Source organism: Gymnoscopelus microlampas (genome assembly GCF_963454915.1).
Source record: "Gymnoscopelus microlampas genome assembly, chromosome: 7".
Lineage (NCBI taxonomy): Eukaryota > Metazoa > Chordata > Actinopteri > Myctophiformes > Myctophidae > Gymnoscopelus > Gymnoscopelus microlampas.
In genome coordinates this window covers 39460917-39471334 of record NC_139944.1, presented here as the reverse complement: position 1 = coordinate 39471334, position 10418 = coordinate 39460917, and positions in this window count along the sequence as shown.

Genomic DNA, 10418 nt, shown 5'->3' with positions numbered 1-10418 from the left:
AAACATTCTGTGTTTTGTTGATGATGGTGGAGAGTGCTGTCTAACACGTCGGTCCAAAAGGTGTTCAATTGGATTGAGATCTGGTGACTGTGAAGGCAGGCCATAGAATATGATTCAAATAATTTCATAATCATCAAACCATTCAGTGACGCCTCATGCCCGGTGGGGGCATTATCATCCTGGAAGAGACTACTCATGTCAGGATAGAAATGTTTCATCATAAGAAAGGTGATGATAACTTTATTGATTTACACCCCTTTCCCCCGCAGCATATACAGAGCTACTGGACCCCCTCACTGTAGGGGTTAAGCATTAAGGCCTTTGTCGTTCTCTTCGTGGATGCCACGCATGCACTTGTGGAGAATATGGTGAAGGATGACTCATCTGACTGACTATATCACTTTTTGTGTGCCTAGGGTCCTATGTTTTCTGTACCACTGAACTTTGTAATGAGGGGTTTATGCACGGATGTCGACAGACAGTTCTTGCTGACAGAGTCTGATCACGTCCTGCATTGTCATTCGCAGTCAACCGAGGAAGAGTTGCACTTCTGTTTTTCCTTACATAACACACTTAACGCACACGCATAACGGTCATTGAATATTGCACTTTCGACCACAATATCCGGCCCTGCTGATGTCTTTCCAATAGATCGAAATGCACGTTTCTTTATTCACTGCTCCTGTTAAAACACTAGCCAGTTGAGCAATCTTTGTGACTGAAGCTCTTGCCTTCCGTGACCCAATAATGAACCCTCTTTCTTACATAGATATTTTTCTCTAGACATCTTCATCAGGTTTTTCTTTTAATTATATACAAATAAATCTATTTGTCTGTCTGTCTGACTGCGGGTCTGTCTGTCTCCCATTTTTGCCCATTTTACAGCATGTTATTGTTTGTTTTCTAGTACGTTGTTTTCTAGAACGCAAGTCGGTACGCCGTTGTACCTGTTGTTAGATTACCCAGTGCTGTATCCGTTAACACAGTAGGCCTACTAATGATGTTAGATACTATAATCAGTGGATTATTCATCAACGGCCACTGTCAGGAACCATACAAGTTGGGAAAGAAGCAAGTTAGGAATACATGCCCCACCACTTTATGCAATAACTGTTATACTTATACTACAACTATGTTGTTAGGAGACCCGTTGTCCCCGTTGTCAGAGTACCCAGTGACGTACCCACTACCATACGACCGTCGACCACTCAAACAAATTTGGACATACGGGATTCCTAATGTTGTCATAAAATACTGACGTCATGTGAAGCTGATGCCTAATTGATTTATATTAGTGTATGTCTCTGTTCTTCCTTTGGTACCATATTGTCCTCTAGACTAGAGCAGTCTTGTCCAAGGTAATGTTGAAAACATTAATTCAGTCAGATAACACATAATTGTTGAAGATATTAAGCAGTTTATACACACAGAAGTATTCATGTCTAGAAGAAAGGTGGGAGAATTCTTCATATAGATCTCTAACTCAGTATCTGACATATGGTGCACTTTTGGTGGTCAAAGTCAATAAGGTCAGTGTCATAAAGAACTTCTGAACTATTCACCATTGAAGGATGACACTATGATATACAGTATATGATAGGAAAATATGAGTGTACAAAAGTCTATCTGAGGATATTTCAAGCACACCCACTCCCTGGATGCCAATTCAGGCCCAAAATAGCGCCACCAGGAGGCCGCTTTTTGCAAAACACATTTTCTGACAGTACTCCTACAGATTTGATCCAAACATCACCCAAATCGGTACACAGCATCTCTATAGTCATTAAACGAAACAAGTCTTTCCGATTTTTCATATTACATCCTGATTGGTTAAAAAATGTCTTCCAAAGTTTGCAGGATTGGTCTGTTTTGAACTAAATGCCTCAAATCATGAACACAGCGTGCAATTTCCGTGAAATGTGGCACGCACATTCTCGGCCTGTTATAGACAATAGCGCTATAACAGGCCGATTTGTGTTTTTATCTATAACTGCACCGATCTGTGTAAAACTTTGTATGTGCAAGGAAAAACCTTTGCCCTGCATGTTTCACATCTGCCTTTTATAGCGCCACCAAGAGGACGACTTATGTAAAACTCATTTTTGGATAATACTCTTTCAGATTTTATCCAAATTTCACACAGATCGATACACATGATCTCTATGGTCATGTGATCAAGACGGATCTGTTTGATTTTTCATTTTCCATCCTGATAGGCTAAGATTGACATCTAAAGTTTGCAGGAGTGGCCCGTGTGTTAAACAAAATGCCGCAAATCATGAAATCAGCGTCCGTTTGCGCACATGCACGCACATTCGCACTATGGTGAGGAACAAATGCCACCCTTTCAGCATTGCCCTACTATAGTGCCACCAGGAGGGCAATTTTTGCAACAAAAAAAACGTTATTTAGTATAAAAACAATAGGAAAAGACAACAACAACAGCAACAAAAAACCCTCCACAGGCTATCCAATCTTAGGCATGATTAAAACAGGGCCATAGAGAAAGGCATGGAATAGCTCAGATGGAAATAAGATTACTGCAACAAGATACACTGCAATAAAAAATAACTTCAACTAAGCAAACTCAAAGACTGGAGGCCATAAAAACATTAAAGATCACTGCAAATAAGCAAACTCAAGGGCTACAACCCCACACACACACACACACACACACACACACACACACACACACACACACACACACACACACACACACACACACACACACACACACACACACACACACACACACACACACACACACACACACACACACACAAAGAGCAGAACCATTAAATAAGTGTGAATCTAGAGCTCCACAATAGAGTATTACTGCCTTACTGGCAAATATAAAAATAAATAACTGGGCTATATAACCAGCTGAACCTGGGGCAACACAGGGAAAGGTTTGGTTATCAAACGCAGCTGGTTAGAAACACAAATGAATTAGCAGTGCCATCAGTTTCCGCATTGCAATCCCTAATTTATATTAGCATGCTGCAAATCAAGTATGGCGCTAAACTGCAAAATTTGCGGACAAATTATGTTCTCTACTATTCTGTACTAATCTACTATTATGTTGTATTATAGCTTTTTTTATTATTGTTTGTTTTTGTAGGAAAACGATATCTCATGACTTGGAGCAAGTATATATAAGGATGCTAAAATATTTTCTGACTTCCAAAGGAGTGCATCGCTGGACATGTAGAGGGTTGGACATTAACATCATTCACAACCAGCAGCTGGCGTGTCAAAGCAAAGCAAAGCAAAGCAAAGCAAAGCAAAGCAAAGTTTGTTGTTTACCCAGGGTGTTGGACTAAGTGCGGAACTTATTTACAGCCAGACCCTGCATGGAAGCCTTGCTCAAGGGCTATTCAGCTGTGATTCATGATTGATGTGATGAATTGGGGAATCGAACTAGGGACCTTCCGGTATCAAGGCCGCCCCTCTAACCACTAGGCCACCGCAGCCACCGCTGTCAAACGACAATAGTTCTGGGAGTGGACTCTAAACGGCCGAATCGGCTACCAGCGGGACCAGCAAATGCCCCAGGCGACAGCGGGACCACTGGTGACCCACCAGCTCCTCACCACTGAGTGTAGTGTCATCAACTCCTGGGTGCGCTGAGGGTGTGTGCCGACTCCGAGCAACTTGCTGTCTCGTTCAGGGACCTCTTCAACCTCTCCCCGAGGCTGGGGAAGGTGCCTCAGCTGCGGAAAACATGCTGCATTGTCCTGATACCCAAGAAATGTCATCCCTCTGCTCTGCCCCTAACGACTACAGGCCAGTCACCTTAACATCACAGGTCATGAAGTCCTTCAAGCGGCTTGTACTGCAGCACCTGAAACCTCTGGTGAATGACCACCTTGACCCCCTCCAGTTGGCGTACCAGGTGGACTTGGGGGTTGAGGATGCTGAACAGGGCCTGCCCTCATCTTGACACCAAGGACAACAACACAGTCAGGATACCATGTCCCTTTACTTCTCTAGTGCCTTCAACACCATCCAAACACACCTGCTAGCAGAGAAGCTTGCAGTAATGCGGGTCGACCGCGATATAGTGCCATGGATCACGGACTATCTTACAGGTAGACCGTAGTACGTGTGACTATAGGGTTGTCGGTCTGATGTGTTAGTGAGAAACACGGGTGCTCCCCAGGGCACTGAGCTATCACCCTTCCTGTTCGCCGTCTACACCTGTGACTTCCGTTTCAGACCTGTCGCCTCCAGAAGTTCTCTGATGGCATGGCACTGTCGTCGTCAACTGCATCACAGGTGACTGCACGAGGGAGCACGACGACGTGCTGAGGGACTGTTGAGAGTGTATGGTGTATATTTATTTTGTTAATGTTTTGCCAATTTTAATGTGATGTCTTTTTCTCCTGCTACAGTACTTTTTCTTGACCTGTAATCTGTATCTTAGCTGCTGCCTTGGCACCTGAATTTCCCTCATGGGATCAATTATCTTATCTTATCAGTGGCACCATTACATTCAGTAACTATTACGTTCAGTTGTATACATTTTTTTTCAGTGATGACCATTACATTTTTTGTGACTATTAGACATAAAGTCATGGGTTTGATCCCGGGCACTGCTAACTCAGTGTATGAATAGCACGGTCGACTTGTGTGTGCAAAGTCATGCGGTAAGTACTGGGAACTGATGGTAGGTGTTGCGCTCCACCTCAGCAATCCATCTACCCAGGGCTCTGGCTGATACCGACAATAAGCCTCTCCGGGCTACTTACTTTAAGTTTAAGTTTACTTTGAATTAAGTTATTGTTGTTAATCTGCATTGTCCATGGTAAGGTCAAGTTAATGTGATCCCCATCTCCTACGTACGATAATGTATTAGTAATTACAATCCAATGATATGATTGTGAAACGGGCCATTGTGCATAATAAGAAGGCCTACTTTTACTTTTGTATTATAAGTATTATATGCCAATACCTTTGTCACATCACATGAATGAGTCAGAGCAAAGTAACAGATGAGGTATTGCGTGATGTGAAGATGAGGCCCATCCTACACCGGATGCATCTTGATGGCAAAGTGGCTTAATATGTGACAACTGTAGGCACTGGCAGGGCATAGGGCGAGCATTGCTCATGCCCTGGGCGAGGCCCGGGCATAGGTGGCTGTGGTGGACCTTAATCAACATGAGGCTCAAAGCGTGTTACTTCGTGCCGCGCTGCGAACTCGTACATCTGCTATTCTTGGATATTTTTGAAAAATCTTTTAAGTGTGAGAATTACTGATTTGGAAGGCATTTGTAGAATCAGCCTCAGGTCTTAATGGGTTCTTTAAGTCTAACGTTTACAGAAGCTTTGCAATGACATTCATTGATGCCATAGGATAGCAATTTTAATTTAAATCTAGTACATTACCATCAGTTTTTTTTTGTGATGAGGCTGATTCTTGATTCTTGCAAAGGAAGACAATATTGGTGTGATAATTTATTTTAGCCAGCAGATGGCAGTCTACTAAAGGAGAAAATAGGCGAAGTGAAATTTCCAGAGGATTTTCTACCTTATCTACCACTAGATGGTCACTGCCACTGCCTTAAGTGTTTCTTTTATGAAATAATGATTAACACAAGAAAACAACTAACTTTTAGATTCTGTCTTTCAGGAACCTGTCTGTGATTGCAGTAAAGCATTTGTGGAGCATAGCAGATATAACAAAGGTTTTGTTTTGTTTTTGACACGGGTATCAGTAGCATTTCAACTGAAACACACATAAGCAAACGGGACAACATTGAGATGATGATTGATACCGTAGTAGTATTATCCCCAAATGGGGAGCCATCCATGTAACCTGTAGAAATGCTGGAATCAACATGAACTCAGCCAGCGAGGACACCAGTCTCGAGGAGAGGGACAAACTCTTCAATGTCAACCTGAGGGGGACGTTCATGATGTGTTGCCAGGCTGTCTTTCTTCCACAGTTCCACTGTGTAGCCAGCTTAGTAGCACCATTTTATTTTATATAGAATCATCTAGCAAGAAGAACTGTCTTCAGGTCCAAAGCACAGTTGTTAGGAGGATATATCCTAATTACAGATGGTGCTACCAAATATTGTAGCTCAAGAGTGACCAAATAGGATTACCTCAGTGTGAACTATGAAATATTAACGTGTATAAACACACTGGTGTTTATCAGGTCCACACGACTGGAGTTAATTTAAAAACTTTTCCTTGACAAACTCGCTTGAGTAATGTCCACATCAGAGCCATATCAGCTTGATCAACAATCATTTCCAAAATGAACATCTGTCAACTCAATGCAATTGTCATGAATCAACAATCCTAGAAAATTTGATTTGTGGCGCAATCAAGCCCAGGATCCCATAATGTTGAATGTTGTGGTATTCACTAATAATATTTAATGCTTTATTTAAACTGGACAATGAGGAGTGACAGTAAAGTGAGGTTGGATAGAATGGATTACATATATATATATCGGGTCCCAAACTGGTATATCAGTCTTGCGACGTTGCGGTTACTGCATGTGGTCAAGTGACGGAACCACCAGGGCGCCCCGAATGCATGTGTTTTCTATCCCATCTGTTTGCATGTCATCAGTCAGTGTCATAATAAGCTGTCTAATGTGTCTGTTTCCCCCCTGGATCCTTGCCTCGGGCAGCAGATCAGGTGATGCTGAAGCAAGGAAACGGCAAGATTATCAACACAGCTTCCATCGCCAGTCTAATAGGTGAGTGATGATTCCAATCCCTTACCTTCTCTCTGGAGCCACTCTGTGTCTACCTCTAATCTCTCCATTTGGCATGGACAGTCAGACAGGGAGGAGGAGGACAGGATGAGTGAATACATCTCCACCACTCTGCTACAGTACTGTATGTGCTAGAACAGTACACACCACAAGAGAGCTATTTTGTATCAACAGAGTTACATGTCCTATAGTGTAGATCAGTTTCAAAGTTGTTGGACTTAACTGGGTCTTGCCCCATGTCAGCATCTACAAGTAAACTAAAGGGAAAAAAACAAAAATAAAACAAAGTTCAGAATAGGATTTATGGAGCTTTTGGAGTCTATAGATCCCTCCACCCCCACGTACTGTGTGTAACAGGAAGTACAATGTGTTGTGATTGCGTCTTGCCTGGGCGGTTTTGCATCATAATAAACATCCCCTCTCGGTGGAGATGTTTGGAGGATGTGGAAGGCAACCTGAGGTCCAACCGGGGAAGGGAGGGTTCCTGTGCATCGGCAAAAAAACCCAAGCTTGTGCCAGCAGTCTTGTTTGAACAGCGGAAGATGCTTTCAGAGTTTACTGAGAACCTAGTAAAAACCTTGTAATTCACAGGGCTGGTGTATTATAATATTCTACTTCCAACAGGTTCCTCCAGAGGTACCGCAACACTTCATCAGCAGTATAGTCAAATCGCCAGTAAAGCGCTGTGCCATATGGACCCTGGTCCCAACTGCAAGAGCAATCTGTAAAACAGGGGCGTGCTGGTAAATAGAGGCCAGCATTAAACAGTGATCAATTACTGACATTACACACAGTCCTTCAGGAATTTACTTTATTGGTCTGGACATCTGTTATAATATTGTCATAATGTGTAATCAGATGGGACCTGTTCTAGCCAAGTGGAGGCCCAAAAAGGGCCCGCAAATGCCCAATTAAAATGCCCAATGACAGCTTCATATCCATCTGCTAAATAGAATGAGTGTCCCACAGCCCCTCTCTCATCTCATGCATCTTCTGAAGGATGGCCAGCAATTCAGTGACTTGTGTGGACATGACTGTAGTTTCTTTTTGCATGCAAGTTGATATGTTCATGTTTTGAATTCTGTTTTGATCTTGTTTACAAGATGACCTTACCGCGGTTAAAGGGATTTGCGACTCTCATGGTCAAAGTTATGCCTATCTCAGCCGCATGTTAATAGGTATTACAACAGACCGCTCAATGTCTCCCTTCTCAAGTCAGTGTGTGTCATTTGAACTCTTTATCTACCCAGAAGAATTCAAAATGTATGGGTGTGCCTGATAAAGAGCATGTTTTTTTTCTCTCACTTAAAATGTGCAATAAGTAGCAGGGTGAATGTTAAAGAGGGCTTTGGAGGAAGCTCTCCCTTTCCTTCTCTGGGGATTACTGCTCTTAAAGACATGGGTGGAAAACATCAATGCAGGTTTATTTGAAGGATGAAGGCATTTTCTGAATGGTATTTTGGAGCCATATCATCAGGTCTCGAGCAAGGATTAGTGCTGTTAGGCTTCTTGAGCTGTGTTTCCTGTCCTGATAAGTCGGATTTCACCTTCAATCTGCGTGTAAGCCCTGGGCTCTGCTCCTCCTCGCCTGCTCCTCCGAGGCCCTAGCCTACCCTTATTCAACCCAGTCCAAACCCGAGCCAGTGCAGACATTCCTTACTCTGCCATCACCTTCTAGTCACCTTCTACTAACCTTTCAACGCAACCGTACACCATACTACTCCGCATTACCCTCACTGTGCCACAATGTAGCAGGCCCAGCCTATTTCTGTCTATTGACCACTTAAGCCCTATATACTTCATCTTATAACAAATAGTGGAAATACACGCTTGACACATTGTGAGCTTGTAGATCTACCATTTCCTTATTTATTTTTTGTACATGCAAAATGTCAGAATAGTGTTTGTTCAAGGGGTCTCCAGCTCTTTAGTAAACAGAAAATGCATTTTCAGGTCGGGATACCAATGTTATCCAATCAGGAGAGATAACTTAGTGCATAAACAAGTGAAATTGACAAGTGACTATAAAATGTAAGCTGATAAACGGGTACTCTCTCCTGATTGGCTGAAACTGGAAACCCACATGAAAATGTATTTTCTGTTTATTAAGACAGGAAGAGCCCTGTTACTGAACAAACACTCTATATTATTATAGCAATGATTACTATCATAATATAGAGCTTTAACATGTTGACCAAAAAATAAAAGAAAAAACTATTGTTTCAAACTGAAAAGATCACTTACACTACCTTTAATTCTTCACCATCCTGTGCATTGGCTGTTTTCCTCCGTTCATGTGAGCAATCTGCAGGATGCTCCAGCCTGCCTCCCCAGGATCCGTCCCTGCCTCTCTGCAGCTGGCTGGTATTCATCATCCCAGCCTCTCTCTAAAGTCATTTGGCAGTCAGATCGCCGGGTGATGGGGTTAACTACTAAAGTTGTATGTAACTTGGAGCCTTCATTGTGATGATTAATCAACCAGCGGAAAATGAGCCCCTGTCCCAGCATCCCATGCAGCGTGCAGCATCTGTGATGGTCAAGGCAAACAAATGGCGCCTTGCCTTTGTTGCTGAGGACGGTGCATAACTGGACATTACAAGCAATTAATTTTACAAGGCTCCATCCACATGAGTCCCCAGCAGCTAATGGAGATACTTTTATGTAGTATCCACTAGAAACCATAAGAGCCTTGAATTAAAATATTGGCTACTGCGCTTTCTCCAAGAAATAACGTATTTTAGTTTTGTTTCTATTCTGGCTGATAGAATGCCTTCTTTATTTTTAGGTAAAACCAGGATCTTTAATAAAAAATGTATAATTACAATGTGTGATTCCTAAATAAAAACAACAGCACATCATTAGACAATGTTATCTTGATGAAATAGTGTGATAATGAGTGTTTCTCACACTCTGTGCCTGTCTCTGCAGTGCCCCATGCCCAGAAGCAGATTTCCTACAATACAGGCTGGAGTTGTCAAAAGTACACAACCCTGAGAGCTGAATGGATTGACAGAGGAGTGCACATCACCTGCATCTCACCTTTGAGTGTTTTCTGCATTGGTAAAAGCGTCTCCTTCTCATGCTTGTGCCAAAAAGTACCAGTCCATATTCGAGTGTTGTAAAATGTGCTGGTCCATGTTCGAGTGTTGTAACGGATTGAGCTGCCAACAAAGTAGTGATTAGTGTATTTGCTTTCATATGAAGAGCCCCATTTGAGAATGATGCACTAATTTAAGTACTCAAACAATGCATCAGTGCTTAATTAGATGACGTCTTGAGGGATGAATCAACCAAACACTTGTACTAATTGTTCTATTCAATTAGCAAATCAAATTAGCATCCTCACTCCAAGTGTCGCCACAACAATAGCGCCTTGTTTGTATCTATTTGTCTGTGAAGCTGAGCAGCAGGAAGAAAAGAGGAGAACAGAGGCAGGGCTGTGTGTGTCTGTGTTAAGTGGAGCATCCCTTAGCCCCAGCCGTCCCTGAGCAAATCCATCCGGTGGCGCGGGTTGAGCCGGGCCCAGTCACAGCCCCAGAACAAAGCGCCCGTTCACGCGCCACGCTCCGCCTTATTTATCGCCAGCTTGTTTGCTAATTTTAATTTGCAAAGAAGCAAACCCCCCCCCCCCTCCCGCTAACTGGGTGTCTCAATGGGCTGCTGATTTCTTTGAAGTGACAGT